This window comes from Papio anubis, chromosome 8 (assembly GCF_008728515.1).
Source record: "Papio anubis isolate 15944 chromosome 8, Panubis1.0, whole genome shotgun sequence".
Taxonomy (NCBI): Eukaryota; Metazoa; Chordata; class Mammalia; order Primates; family Cercopithecidae; genus Papio; species Papio anubis.
The window spans coordinates 114,041,880-114,056,236 of NC_044983.1; the positions used below are offsets into that span (position 1 = coordinate 114,041,880).

At 39.1% G+C, this 14,357-nt stretch overlaps 1 long non-coding RNA gene across 2 annotated transcripts in view; it reads left to right on the plus strand.

Annotated features, from left to right (window-relative positions):
- LOC103887068 overlaps window positions 1-14,357 on the plus strand; it is a 142,983-nt gene that overhangs the window by 84,081 nt on the left and 44,545 nt on the right. For both annotated transcript variants that reach the window (XR_004185919.1, XR_002523962.2), the window contains 2 exons: window positions 11,391-11,497; window positions 13,138-13,267. This is a non-coding gene — a long non-coding RNA (uncharacterized LOC103887068). The remainder of the gene's footprint in view (window positions 1-11,390; window positions 11,498-13,137; window positions 13,268-14,357) is intronic.

A 14,357-nucleotide genomic window follows, 5' to 3' on the forward strand; every position in this document is an offset into this window, starting at 1 on the left:
TAAATGAAGTAATTTTCTTATTGCCTGTTTTCCTGTGAGTTTACTGGTTCTGGAGTGGACAGGGCCAGTATCTGTTGTCACCAATGTGTCTGTAGGGCCTACAAGCTTAGTATATTATAGGTGCTTAATACATGCTTATTGACTAACTTACTATTGACAAAAATCTATGTCACAATTTCCCTATGTAAGAACAAAGAACAAGGAATATTGTATACTTGTCTGTTAGAATAAAATCTTGCAACAGAGTAATAGGCTGAGAAAAGAGTGGTAAATTTATTCTCTGTCTCTGCCTCTATAATATATCATTAATTTCCCTAAATTCTTTAATGTTTTCTTAATAATTTTTGGCTCCAAAATCCCTATTTGGTGGCTAAGGTAAAACAAATTTCAGTAAGCAAACTTCACAGGGGAGTGGGAGAGGCATGATAAGTACACTGCATGCTCATTCTTCTTAATTGCCTGATCTTCCATCTGTTGGTCTGAGATAATATTGATAAAGGAGTTAAAGATGCCACACCATCTCCTGAATCAAATGAGAACAGTCGTTCTTAAGTTACAGAATATGACATTTTAATGTTTTGCAACATGAAGAGGAAAGAGCATTTAGTTTATTTTAATGTGGTTAATTTGAAGCTAGATTAGATCATCTAGTTAACTCATAGGTTCTTAACTTTTAAGGCCAAATACTGTGTAGCATCTCATTTTCACAGTGGCAGTTGCTGCTGTTAATAATTGAATCAACTAGGAAGTTAACCTTGAATACCAAACACAAAATCTCTAGACCAAAAGCTAGAAGTAACACGGTTTGGGGAATAGAGTCATGCTTAAATAAGAGGCAGCATTGTGTTGCCTGAAAATAGGCATAGCTTTGATGCTTGAATATTTTAATATATTTTTATATATGGATAATGTTTGTTCTCTTAAAACCTTGTTACTTTGTCATATTAAGGAGCAAAAAAATGGTGGAAAAACTCAAAAACAAATAAAGCAACATTTATAGTCAGTACTTGAGTACTGACTCAGGTACTCTGAATCTCAGGACTGAACCCAGCAACATTTTGGGGTTGGATGGATCTAGTTTGTTTAGACCAAGTGGTGGGTCTAACTTGTCTCTGGTGGTTCCAGCTTGTCTAAGAAGGGAATTCTTTGAACCACTCAATCAGATTTAGAGTTGGTATTAAGCAATAATGAGCTACTGTAGTTTGCCACTATAATTCAGACTATATGACCAGAAATGAAATGGGGCAAATAAATTACATTAGTGGCTTACAATTTTAAGACTTCTGAAGATTTTAGTATTAAAAGCCTAGGGTAGTAAGATGTGAATTACAATTTTCTTTTTATGTAACCATGGAAACACCTGAAAAATACACAGCCTCTGAATGGACATTTGATTTGGAAATTTACACAAAACCACAATTCTGTTTATCAAACTCAAGTTTCAGTTCAAGCTCAGATATTGGCAGATAGCCTTCAGAAGGTCACCAGGCCACTTAGAAGTCTGAGGGTTAATTTTGGTTAACTTTGGTTAATTTTCACCCCCTCCATCCCTTGCCCGTCAGCACCCTTAATCTTACTCTAGCATTATCTGTTTTTCTTTGACTAAAATTGTAAAGAGTATCATTTAACTGAGTTCAGACTAATTGCGGAGTGAATATGCAACACATTTTAGTTCAACTTGATTATGCTGTAGGTATCCTAGGAAGATTGTTCTTGAATGTGTGTGTTTCCTGAATAGTAGTTTCATGTATCTTTTAATGACATCTTTATTATTGCCATTGTTATTTTATGTTTATAAAATGCCCTGAAATATGTCTTTAGCTTATCTCCAGTTCTTTATAGTTTAAAAACCCCAACTATCTTCTTTAACATCCTCTTCAGTTTCAAGCCCAATCATTTGAAGAGATCTACCTTTCACAGATTGGAAAAATAAGTGGGGTCTACAGCCCATGTAGACGAGGACAAGAATAGTTAAAAAGGCAAGCGTGATTGGGAGGCTGAGGTGGGTGGATCACGAGATCAGGAGATCGAGACTATCCTGGCTAACACGGTGAAACCCCGTCTCTAGTAAGAATACGAAAAAATTAGCCGGGTGCAGTGGCAGACGCCTTTAGTCCCAGCTACTCGGGAGGCTGAGGCAGGAGAATGGCGTGAACCTGGGAGGCGGAGCTTGCAGTGAGCTGAAATCGCGCCACTGCACTCCAGCCTGGGCAACAGAGTGAGACTCGCTCTCAAAAAAAAAAAAAAAAAGGTAAGCCTGAGAGGCCTTTTCAGCTAAGTAGCACCAGTCTGAATGTGAACATCAGTATTTGTATTTAAGTATGTCAGGTTGTGTTGGCTCTATGGCTTTGGGAACAAGGGAGAGGTTTTGAAAAGATAAATCAGAGGAGGTCTTACAGGAAGAATTTTATTCTGCAGAAAAAAAGTACCTGTGTATTATATTTTTTTCCCCAGAAACTTCTTTCTTGCTAAAAACTATGGAATAAAAATCAACAGCAACTCCCAGCATGTTAAGAGAAGAGACCAGAATTTCAGTGACATTTTAGGATTAGGATAGATTAATGTCATCTCTGTGTCCCAAGAGTCACAAGATATTGATAAAATGCTGATCAGGATACATTGTATTAAATGACATCCTATGTAAGTCAGTGTGGCTGCTCACAAAGGATCCCCAACATGGACTGGTGAGTCCACTGGAAAAAAGGAAAGCAGTGCTCTGTAGTCAAAGGCATAGTTTCCCGGACAACCGTGAAGCCTAAACTGTATTCACAAGGAAAAATGTCAAAAGAGAAGGCCCAGACTTAAAACGTAGAAGGGAATTGATTGACACAAGAGAAGGAAATTCAAGTGCAAGTAGAATGAAAGAAACTTAGCTGAGTTGAGATCAATGAATTTCAAAGAAGGTTAGATGAAAAAGTGTGCAGTGGTTTGGATTACAAAGAGAAAAAATGGCCTTCACTTGGCAAAAACACAAGAAAGATAGTAGAAAGGGCCAGGTTTGGGGAGGAAAATTGTGTTTGTCCTAATAAGAGTCAACAAAACCAGGGGAAGACAGACAAACAGCAATAAACCCAGTCTTAGAGAAAATCCTCCCAGTAAGATCACAAGAACAGTGAAGACCAGGGTAGAGGTTTACAGACTAAAGGGAAATACTTATGTCTGGCAGAGAGAGATTAAACAAGAACACATCCCAAGGGAAGGGCATGGTGCAATGAATTTGTAACATACCTGACTTACAAGTGTAAGTCTTTGTCCTGTGTCTGGCCCACAGGTAGCTTCTATTTGTTCTGCTCTGTATTTAAAAATGTATTAATTAGGTGATGAGATTTTAAAACCAAAAATATTTCACATAGGTCAAGATTTCTGGTACCTGAAAAAGAAGGATTTGGGAAATCCATTGCAAATTTCTATATAGCAACAAGTACATGGAATTGAGTGGCAGCTGCTGTCTTTAGATAGAACACACCCTTCACCAATTCACCAAATAAATGCCCCGTCCCAGACCTGCTTCACTCCCTTACCTTAGCCACGTGGCTTCTTAGCCATTCGAGTTGGTGAAGGACACTCTGGCTTGAGGTGATTGTAACAAAGTTTGTATATCATTTGTCTAGAATAATTTGTGTGTGTATGTGTGCTCTTTCATTCTTTGATCATTTCACAAACGTTTACCAAGCACCTACCATGTACTGAGCTGAATTCATTGGGAAAGCTAAAGACAGCAGTCCTAGGCTTTGCTCTCAAAGAGCGTAGGCTCTGAAGGAACTATGCTACATGCACACACATCACTTATGTACAATGTGTAATGTGATGTCAATGCAGACCTATGGGAACTCAGAGCAGGGCGACATCACTTTAATCCGAGGGAACTTCAAAGAAGCATTTACTAAAGAGGAGACATTTATTTATTTGTTTATTTTTTAAATTAGTGGGCTTATTTTTAAATGCCCTAGAGATTCCAGATCTTCATACAGGTAGTGGTTAATGCAGAAACATCTGATCCTAGGTAAACTCCATTGATATAAGTATGTTTCCCAGGCAAGACCATTCTGGATTGAATTGGTCAGAACTCTAGTTGCAGAGTGGTTCAGTTTACCTTGACTTCAGCAAACATATCTTTACACACAAAGTAAGTGTATCCAGGGATGCTGAATGTCCTTTTATTTATTTATTTTTTTGAGATGGAATCTCATTCTGTTACCCAGGCTGGAGTGCAGTGGCGTGATCTCGGCTCACTGCAACCTCCGCCTCCTGGGTTCAAGCGATTCTCCTGCCTCAGCCTCCCAAGTAGCTGGGAATACAGGTGTGCACACCACACCCGGCTAATTTTTGTATTTTCAGTAGAGATGGGGGAAGTTTCAACATGTTGGCCAGGCTGGTCTCAAGCTCCTGACCTCAAGTGATGATTACATCCTGTTAAAATGCTGCTTTTAAAAATCTTGTTTAGGGTTCATTTGCAACCTAGTGAGACAATATCACTTTGAGTGTGGCAACTTGCTTCTTTCCTGTTTAGGTCGTGTTCTTAAACAAGGATGACAGTTGCTCATAAAATGCTCAACTGTTTTGCTTTGTTAATGGCAGCTAGGAAAAAACCACAGGACCCACAGTAGGTTTATTTCAAAGCTACACCAAGACCACTTTCTCTAGTCTTATTTAGGCTCATCTCTAACTCAGTATTTTCTTTTGCTCTTCTCTTTTTTTGCACAATCAGGCATGGGTTTGAGAAACATGCCTCCCAGGGTAGGAGAGATGATGTCTAGAATGCGAAATCCCAGATAATCCCACATCCTGTCACTATGTTTTAAAATTATTTAGTAGTAACAGAACTGTTTTCCTGCTTTTATTTGCCTTGGGGCAATTTAAAAATGATCATGCAGTTCTGAAAATACCCGGGTTTAGGGAGGACAAGCAACAGCTCCACCCCCTCCCCCAATGCCTGTGGCAGAGTTTAGGCACGGAACCTAGACACAGTGTCAGACCCTTCAGAACATGGCCCTTTAGCCACCATCAGAGTGGCTACTTGGGTTTAGATAAAGATGCTGATCTTCCCTGCCCAGGCGATGCCGGGGAAAGACAGTCAGAGAATGGATGGCCGCTCTAAGTAGGTTCATTTGTTAAATCTACCCTGTGCTGTGTGCTGGCTGGGCATTTCCCCCAAGTTCTCCCTTAATTCCTATTCGTCTCTATAAGACAGTTTTATCATTCTTATTTTAAAACTCATGAACTATCTGGATTCAAATCTAAGTCTGTCTGCCTCCAGGGTTAAGGACATTTTATTTTGTAAGGCAGAATCATCCACGTACGAGGCTGTCTGTCTCCCCACTGGATTATGAACAGCTATGGGGCACGGAAAAGCATTTATTCCATTTCTGGTAGGCATTAACAGAAAATCATGAATTGAAGGGAACCCCAAAGTCACTTCTCCCCCTTTAATGTTCTTATTTCTGGTGGGGAGCTCCTTACTCCATTTCAGCAGCAGGAGCACAGTTCAGTTTTGTCATTTATTGAGAGCTGACTCCGAGGCAGGTGCTTAGATCTTGACAACAAGATAAGACACGGGGCAGGAGGGCAGTGAGCTCTGTCTCCCCAGCGCCTCCCGCAGGGCTGACACACAGCAGGTCCTCAGTGCTTGTCTGTTACAAAGCTGAACAAAGGTATGCTTCTCCAGTAGATGGCTCTCCCATTCCCATAATGAGGGGATATTGGCAAGGAATTGCCTCTCTCCCTGTCTTCACTGCAGAATGCAGTCCTTCTTCTCTTTAAAAATGTGTACTTTTTTTTTTTTTCTGATCCTAAAAGTAGTATATGCTTATTATAGAATTATTGAACATTTTGGAGAAATTTGAATTATGAAAAATTAAAGAAATAAAAAATAGTCAAATAAATTTAGTTTGCTGCTAAAACATAACCAAGAATATCTACCTAAATGTGAGCACATGGAAGACATTCACGATATCCTTTTGAACAATGCAAATAAAGTTTTAGCACACTAAATGTGTTCTAAATATGACTCAATTTTCCTAAAATAAGTAAATGTAAATCCTCCTAGGAAAACATCAGAAAGAGCATATACCAATTCAATCTTGTGTTAAGTAAGTCAGTGATGAAGAGTGAAACATGTGAGGGGCTTTATTTGTGCTTTACACATTCATAGATTGTTTTAATTTTCACTATTATGTTCTACTTTTTAGTTACAAATATTTTTTAATTATAAATTTATAATTAAACAAAACAATAACCAGCATTAATATTTTATCTTCTGGCATTTCTTTTTAAAACATCTGTATCAAACCATAGGAAGCATTTGATTTTCATTTTGTTTTGTTTTGTTTTGTTTTTGAGACAGGGTTTTACTCTGTCATCCAGGCTGGAGTGCAGTGGCACTGAGTTTTGTTTCAACTTTTTTTCACTTAATATATCTTGAGAACTTTCACAAGTCATTAAAAGTTTATTAGAAATATTACTTTTAATTTCTTGGTGTTTCATCATTTGAGGATTCCATAATTTAGCTATCCCTCAGGTATAGAACATTTAAACTATTTCCATGTTTTCTCAATAATAAAAAATGCTTCCACAACTAGCCTTGGACAGAATTTGTATGCATCTCTATTTTGCTACATCATATTTCTACAAGTAGAATGGTTGAGTCAAAGAATATGAAGGTGTGTGATATGCCCTGCTGTGGACCTTCATGGCTGGGCCTACTGAGCTTAGTGGCCCCAGATTTGGTGTCACAGCAGACACATGGTATGAAGTACCTGCAGACTGTTCATTATGATAAAATTCCTATAGCACTGGGTGTATGTGAGTTCCTTCCCTTACTTCGTGATCTGACCTTAGGTTGCAGTGCTATCCTGGGGGAAGGGAACAGGTTACATCAAAAACCTAGAAATATGTCCTTCCTAGCAGGGTCGTAGTGATGCTGGAGTTTCTGACTGGCTTGGTTGTGTGTACACAGAGTAAGTCTCTATGGCTCCAGCTCTCCATGATCTAGCAGGACCTATTTTTGCCAATCTCATCATAATTAGGCTTCTGTTAGACTATACATTGTCCAATTTATTTGAGAAAGAGTCAAAGTTTTATCAACATGGATTTGTCATGAAAAAACAACTTTGCAGTGGGGCGCAGTGGCTCACGCCTGTAACCCCAGCACTTTGGGAAGCCGAGAGAGGTGGATCACTTGAGGTCAGGAGCTTGAGACCATCCTGGTCAACATGACGAAACCCCATCTCTACTAAAAATACAAAAAAATTAGCCGCGCGTGATGGTGCGTGCCTATAATCCCAGCTACTCGGCAGGCTGAGGCAGCAGAATCGCTTGAACCCAGGAGATGGAGATTGCAGTGAGCCCAGATTGCACCACTGCACTCCAGCCTTGGTGACAGAGTGAGTGAGACTATGTCTCAAAAAAAAAAAAAAAAAAGGATAAAAAGCAACTTTGCCATTTGATGAGAATGTTGTTTATTATTTCCACACTTGGGTTATTTATGAGGTAAAGTTTTGTTCATATTGATAATTTGTATTTTTGAGAGTAGAGTATCCTGTCTATTTTTTTACTGAGGGTTTTTCTTATTGCTTTATAAGAACTAATTGCCCGAGTGCGGTGGCTCATGCCTGTAATCCCAGCACTTTGGTAGGCCAAGGCAGTCGGATCATGAGGTCAGGAGATTGAGACCATCCTGGCTAACGGGGTGAAACCCCGTCTCTACTAAAAATACAAAAAATTAGCTGGGCACGGTGGCGGGCGCCTTTAGTCCTAGCTACCTGGGAGGCTGAGGCAGAAGAACAGTGTGAACCCAGGAGGTGGAGCTTGCAATGAGACGAGATCATGCCACTGCACTCTAGCCTGGACAGCAGTGCGAGACTCCGTCCCCAAAAAACAAAACAAAACAAAACAAAGCAAAAAAACTAAGTATACAGATGCTTATCTTTTGTCCATCTTAAATATTGCAAGTATTTGCTCTGTTGTTTATTTGCCTATTCATTTTATTTATAATGTTTCATGGTATATAAAAATTTAAATTTCATATAACAAATTCTATTAACATTTTCCTTTGCACTTTCTGCTTTTATGCTTATAAAGGCTTTCTCTAATGATATCCAGTAAATAATCAATTATCTCTGGGTCTTATTTATTTTTTACATTTTATACTTTAATCCATTTGGATTTCATTCTGATGTATGTGTGATGCATGTATCTAACTTGATATATTTTTCCCAAAATAATTCAGCTTCTCACTTCCAGCCCCCTACTCTCCATTGCCCTTAGAGTTGCATCAAAAATGGAGATAATTCATTACAAAGGAAGAAGTTGTCAAGGAAGACCACCTCTCCTAGTGCCCACCATGCTGGAGAAGGGGTGTCCACCTTGCTTTTGTCATTCAGAGGGGCACTGAAAACACGCCACTGAGTTTTCTGAAAGAAAAGCTTGTCAGGCTGCCTGGAGTCCTCATTATTTCCAGACCATAATAGTGGTACTTATCTCCTTTATGCTGCTGACTATTATTTTTCCTGGTATAGGATGTGATTTTTTTTTTCTTTTGTTTTAATTCCCATGTCACCCATGATACTCTTCAAAAGAGGTGGATGAAATTGACTTCCAGCTTCCCCTATGCCCTGGAATAGAAGCCATGCTTTCATGATAAATTGCACAGAAAAAAAAAGGCAGCTGGAGTTGCTTGTACCAAAATGAGAGTGGCTTTTGGCTCTGCTTCAGTGACTTTATTTCACATTTCTTTCTGAACTCTCAGAGAAAAGTGATAATGAGAGTTTAATCTCTAGACTTGTGCCATCAGCTTTTTATTTTCCTTGGAATGTTTTAAATCCTACAGGGCCTCAATTTCAGCCACTAGACACAGCACTTTCATGGTAGCTCTTCCCTGGGGTGGAAATAATCAGAGGGTAAAAATCCTAGGTTTGCCATATTTTTCAGCTGCAATCTGGTATATTTTTATTATTTTGAAAAGTCTAGGGGCACATAAAAAAAGGCTTAGTGGGGAGTTAGATGAAGGATGGAAAGCAGCTATTCTACAATTTTACTGAAACTCAGCTACCCTTATGAGATAATATTCAATACCCTTATGGATGCTGATACTCTGATCTTTCCATTTTCCTGAATGTTCCTCTCTTCTTCGCTGTGGTGGCTTGGGATGTACATCATGGAGTATGTCATTAGACTTTATCCAAGTTGTTTGTGTGTTGATGTTGAACCCACGAGAACTGAGAATTCCTTCATTGGAATCCTTCCTGGGGTAGGTAAAGCATAGTGTGGCTAGAGGGAGTGGTGGGTTCCAATAAGAGTGCTTTTCGAACATTTTTTAAAGCAGGAAAATTATTTTTTTGAAAGTCTTATGAAACTAACACTTTTATTTACTACATGACACTTGGGATACAGATGATGTCATACTTATATATTTGTTTAAACAAATCAGATCTGGCTGCAGGCCTCTCCTTGCCAATACTAATGGGAAGTCCACTCATTTCATTGCCTCCTCTTGGTCTCTTATGTCTGGCGAAGGCATGAGTTATTAGTGCACAATAGTCCCTGTGGCCCTGGCTCCCTGCCATGGTTTCATGATCCATCAAGAGAAGATGGCTCCACTTTTCCATCTCTGCCACGAAGTACCGAGGTTCTGTGCTCAACACCAAGTCCTTATAAGTGCCCACGTTGCCAGGCTTTTTGAGGACCGGCTTGTCTCAGAGTGATTCGATTTTGTGTAGGGCATCTAGCATCATTATTTTATTTAAGTTCAGAGGATTGACTCTTTCAGAAGCCTTGGAGCTTCCCTCCCTAGTCATCAGGACGCACCATATCTCCATGTTTCTCCTCTTTAGTTCATTTAACTTAGTTCCATCACATGCTAGAGCTCTGAACTTTAAGTGTCTCTTTAGGAGTTATCATTAGGGAGTTCTCCTGCTTCTGGCTGTTGAAGAGGTGGATGGAGGAAGCAACAGTGCAAGCTGTTTTGACTCTGCAACCTGGAATGTAGACCTAAGGATTAGGGCCCGTCACTCTTTTGAGGTGTGGGGGTAATACATTTTTTGTTCTTTCATAGGAGATTATCTAGGAGAAAAGAAAGTACCATTCTTTAATCTTTTAATAAGCAGTCTTATTACATTAAATTTTCAACAAATCACCGTGTATATGTGGCCTATTGATATGGAAAATAGACAGAATTGGAGATGCTGTGATGGATATAGTTGGTGGCAAGAAGCCCTCCTCAAACCCAGCATCCCCCTAACTTTTGATGGTTCCTCAACTACCTCCAGGAGTCCTGGTGGGTAGCAGGCAGTTGTGGTATCTATAGATCTCAATTTAAAAACCATTTAAAATTGGTATTTCTGATAACGTCTTTTCATATCCACATACATTTATTATGACATTTTGACCTAAGAATGTAAACATGGCTAAAGAGGAACAGCTCCATTACCAAGCTGGCCAACTTTGGTGCCCTCTGTAACAGAACTGTGGAATATTTGAAAGAAGATTCCTATGAGGCATCCACTTTCTAGATAATGTTCTCAAAGAACAGGGAAGTCGTCTTATGAATTTTAGTTCTTCTTAACAGAAACACATCATTTCTATGATATTCTTACTTTCCATCAGGCTGAGTTTCTGTAAAATAACTGAAATTGAAAGAGAACATGCTTACTATGTGCCAGGTACTTTTTCAAACACATCACATATAGTATTTATTTATTTTTAGTCACAAATACTTAAAAGTGCCAGAAATTTTTCTAAGAATTCAGTGAATATTAACTCATGCACTCTTGCAAAAAACCTTCACAGAGGTACTCTTTTTATCACCTCCATTTTCCAGGTAAGAAAATTAAGGCCCAAAAGGTAAAGAGAACTGTCCAGAATCACACAGCTAACCAGTGGCAGGCTTCAGGTTTGCACAGTGACAGTCTGGTCCCAGAGTTAAGGTTCTTTACTTCTACATCTACTACTCATGAACAATGCACCTCGTTTAATCATCCCTAGGAGGAAAGTAATATATCTCCACTTTACAGAAGATGAAACTGAGGTCCAATGCATTTAAGTATTTGCTTGAAATCATACCACTGCTAACGGGGAGAATATGAAGAATATGAATTCACATTCAGTTATTCAGGGTCAAAAGCCTGTCTTAATAGCAGCAATTGAATCTTTAAGGGATACATTTGCCAAGGTCACACTACTGCTGAAGGCAGAGCCTAAAAGCACACTTGGATCTGTCACCCAAGTCAGTGTTTATACTTCAAAGAATAGACAATAAATTATGAGTTTAGATGTTTTGGGAAACTGCTTAAAATATTTCCCATTTATATGTAATAAAATAATACTAATGATAGCTAGAATGTACTATGTTCTATTATTGGTATTAATGTATGTGTACTTTCTAATTTACTTAGATAATACACAGGCATCTTATGAAGATTAACCAACATATAGAAGAATATGAAGAAAGTGAAAATCATCAGAAGCCCCACAGTCTTGGATGACCATAGTTGATATTCTGGTGAGTATTTTTACATTTACTTTCTCTATGCATTTAATGAATGTACCGTATGTGCAATCATACAATTTTAGGAAAATGGAATCTTACTATAGTTATTATTATTATTATTATTATTATTATTATTTTTTTTTTTTTTTTGAGACGGAGTCTTACTGTGTCACCCAGGCTGGAGTGCAGTGGCCGGATCTCAGCTCACTGCAAGCTCCGCCTCCCGGGTTCACGCCATTCTCCTGCCTCAGCCTCCCAAGTAGCTGGGACTACAGGCGCCCGCCACCTCGCCCGGCTAGTTTTTTGTATTTTTTAGTAGAGACGGGGTTTCACCGTGTTAGCCAGGATGGTCTCGATCTCCTGACCTCGTGATCCACCCGTCTCGGCCTCCCAAAGTGCTGGGATTACAGGCTTGAGCCACCGCGCCTGGCCCTATAGTTATTATTTGTAACTTGCTTTTATCCATTCATTCCTTCATTCAAAATACTTATTGAAAGCTTAACATTTATCAAATGATATGCTTGAAACAATATGTTGTGTTCATTTTTCTATTTCAATGAACAGAAATATCAATGTTTTTATGGGTAATAAGTCGCAGTAGTCAGGATAGGCAAGGTTATTCTGTAGTAACAAATTAAGCCCTTTCAACTCAGTGGCTTAATGAAAAAAGAATTACTTCTTGCTTACACAGGTGGCTGTGGGTCCAGTGTTCCTAAGTGGTGACTCGCAGATCCATACCTCTTCCATCTTATGGTTCTCATCTTGCTGAGGGAATTCTAGTCACTCCAGCAGGGGAAAAGTGCTGGAACATTACACAGAGGGTTCCATGGCCTTGGTCTAAAAATAAAGCCAAAACACTTTGTTCCTGATCCTCTGACCAGAAGTAGTCACGTGGTGCCACCTAACTTCAGGAAGCCTGGGATATATAATCTTCTGTGTGTCTCAGGGAAGGTGAAGAGAACCAGAAATTGGTAATGTCTCCCACCTAAGAATTCTTCTGTGGAATGTATCATTTATTTAGCTAATTTTCTCTGGATTCATAGTTACCATTGTTTCTGTTTTATGAACAACACTTGATGAACATCCTTCCACATGTATTAGATACTCTCACCCATTAATTTCTCAGTTTAGATTCCTGGAGAAGAAATCAATAAGTCAAAAGTATATTTAAAATATTAATATAGGTTCTGGACCTAGACTGCTCATCCATGCTCTTCTCCCATGTAACATAGGGAGTTAAAGCCCAGAGAGCATGTTTCCCAGACTCCTTTGGGTTAAAGTTCAGTTTCGAATCCACTAATGAGAGGCACTCCTGTGAGATGGAGAAGGAAAAGCTGTTATTCTCTGGCAGCAACTTAGGGCTGACACGTGGGTCAACTCAACCATGAAGTTTTCCAATTGCATCTGGGCATCCTCATGAGAACTCCACACATCAGCACTGCCATCAGTGAGGTCATCCGTGTCTCCAGGTGCTCTCTGGAGAATCACCTGTTTCAGTGTTGCAGGGAGCTGAGATATAACTGGTGACTGCCTTGTAATCTTGCACTGCTAGATTTCTTGAAAGGAGCCTTCCCAATCTACATTCCTCTAGACTCCAAGCTGTTGTGTAAGCCTCAGTGTAAATACTCCATATCATTCCTCTTCTTTCCTAGAATGGCTTCTGTTCTGATTGAACCTTGACTGATATAGCATCTATCGCCAAATTGCTGTTCAGGAAATATGTCCTAAAGAAACTCCCAACAACAGCAGTACATCAGAGTGGTACCTCTACACTGGGGCTTGGTAGGTACGGTCAATATTTTTCAACTTTGGCAAAGTAATACTCAAAACAAAAAAAATTAATAGTGGTTTATATTTGCATTTCTTGAGTTCAAAATATTTATTGTATTTTACTGGTTGTTTTTCTTCTTTTGCAAACTGTATATTGACGTCTTTGATTATCACACCTCCTCTTTTGACTAACAAACTTTCCTAAATACTCTCCTCTTCAGTACTACTTTTATTTGGCACTACTTTGCCCCTCTTACATTCCAAGGGTAATCATTTGTTTCAGTATATTAGGTCTGGGGAAGAAAGATCGTATGCATGTGAACAAATGACTAAGTTACCAAGTGGGAGACTGCAGCCTGTTAGGGTAATTCCTTCTCTCTGCATCGAAGAGGACAAACACTTTTAAGTATGAAGAGCATGCTAAGGTGGATTATTTTGAATAAAAATAACTTTTAGGGCTTTCTTAATGGTATTTGGTTCTCATTTTCCCCTTTGGTTTCCCCTTTCACTAATGATCCTCTTTTGGTGCGAGTCTGTGACACATCATGTCCTTTAAAGAAGAAAAGAAAATTTCTGCAGATGAAAGTGTTGGCAGGGAGTGGGTTTATGCTGTACTGCTTCTGAGACTCTGAAAGAGAGACTACCATCAGAAAGAGTTGTATTTTCCTTTTGAACCTGAGAGATGAAAAAACAGCAGCAAAAGTAAACTTTAAGCAGAAGAATTGAGGCAAAAATGTCAGATAGCTATGGTCAAATGGTCATAATTTGGTAAGAATTAAAACTGGAAGAGAAGATTAACACTTTGAGGGTGCTTTAGACCCAGGAATGGAAATGAAGACTTACAAATCTATTTGATTGGTGATGGCCCTGAGGAGTTGGCCTGAGATAGATTCTGAGACAAAGTCCACATTTCATTAGAAAGCATCCTGTGGTCACTTAATGATGGCTGCCATAGTTCGGGAAGGTGAGGGAAATAAACAGATACCACAAATTTATCGTTCTCTGATTTAGGATGTGGCTCTCAATTGGTGCTAAGAAATGATCTTTTCTAAGATGAAATTACATAAAGGTGAATGTTCCCTAATGTCCTAGGAAAAAGGAG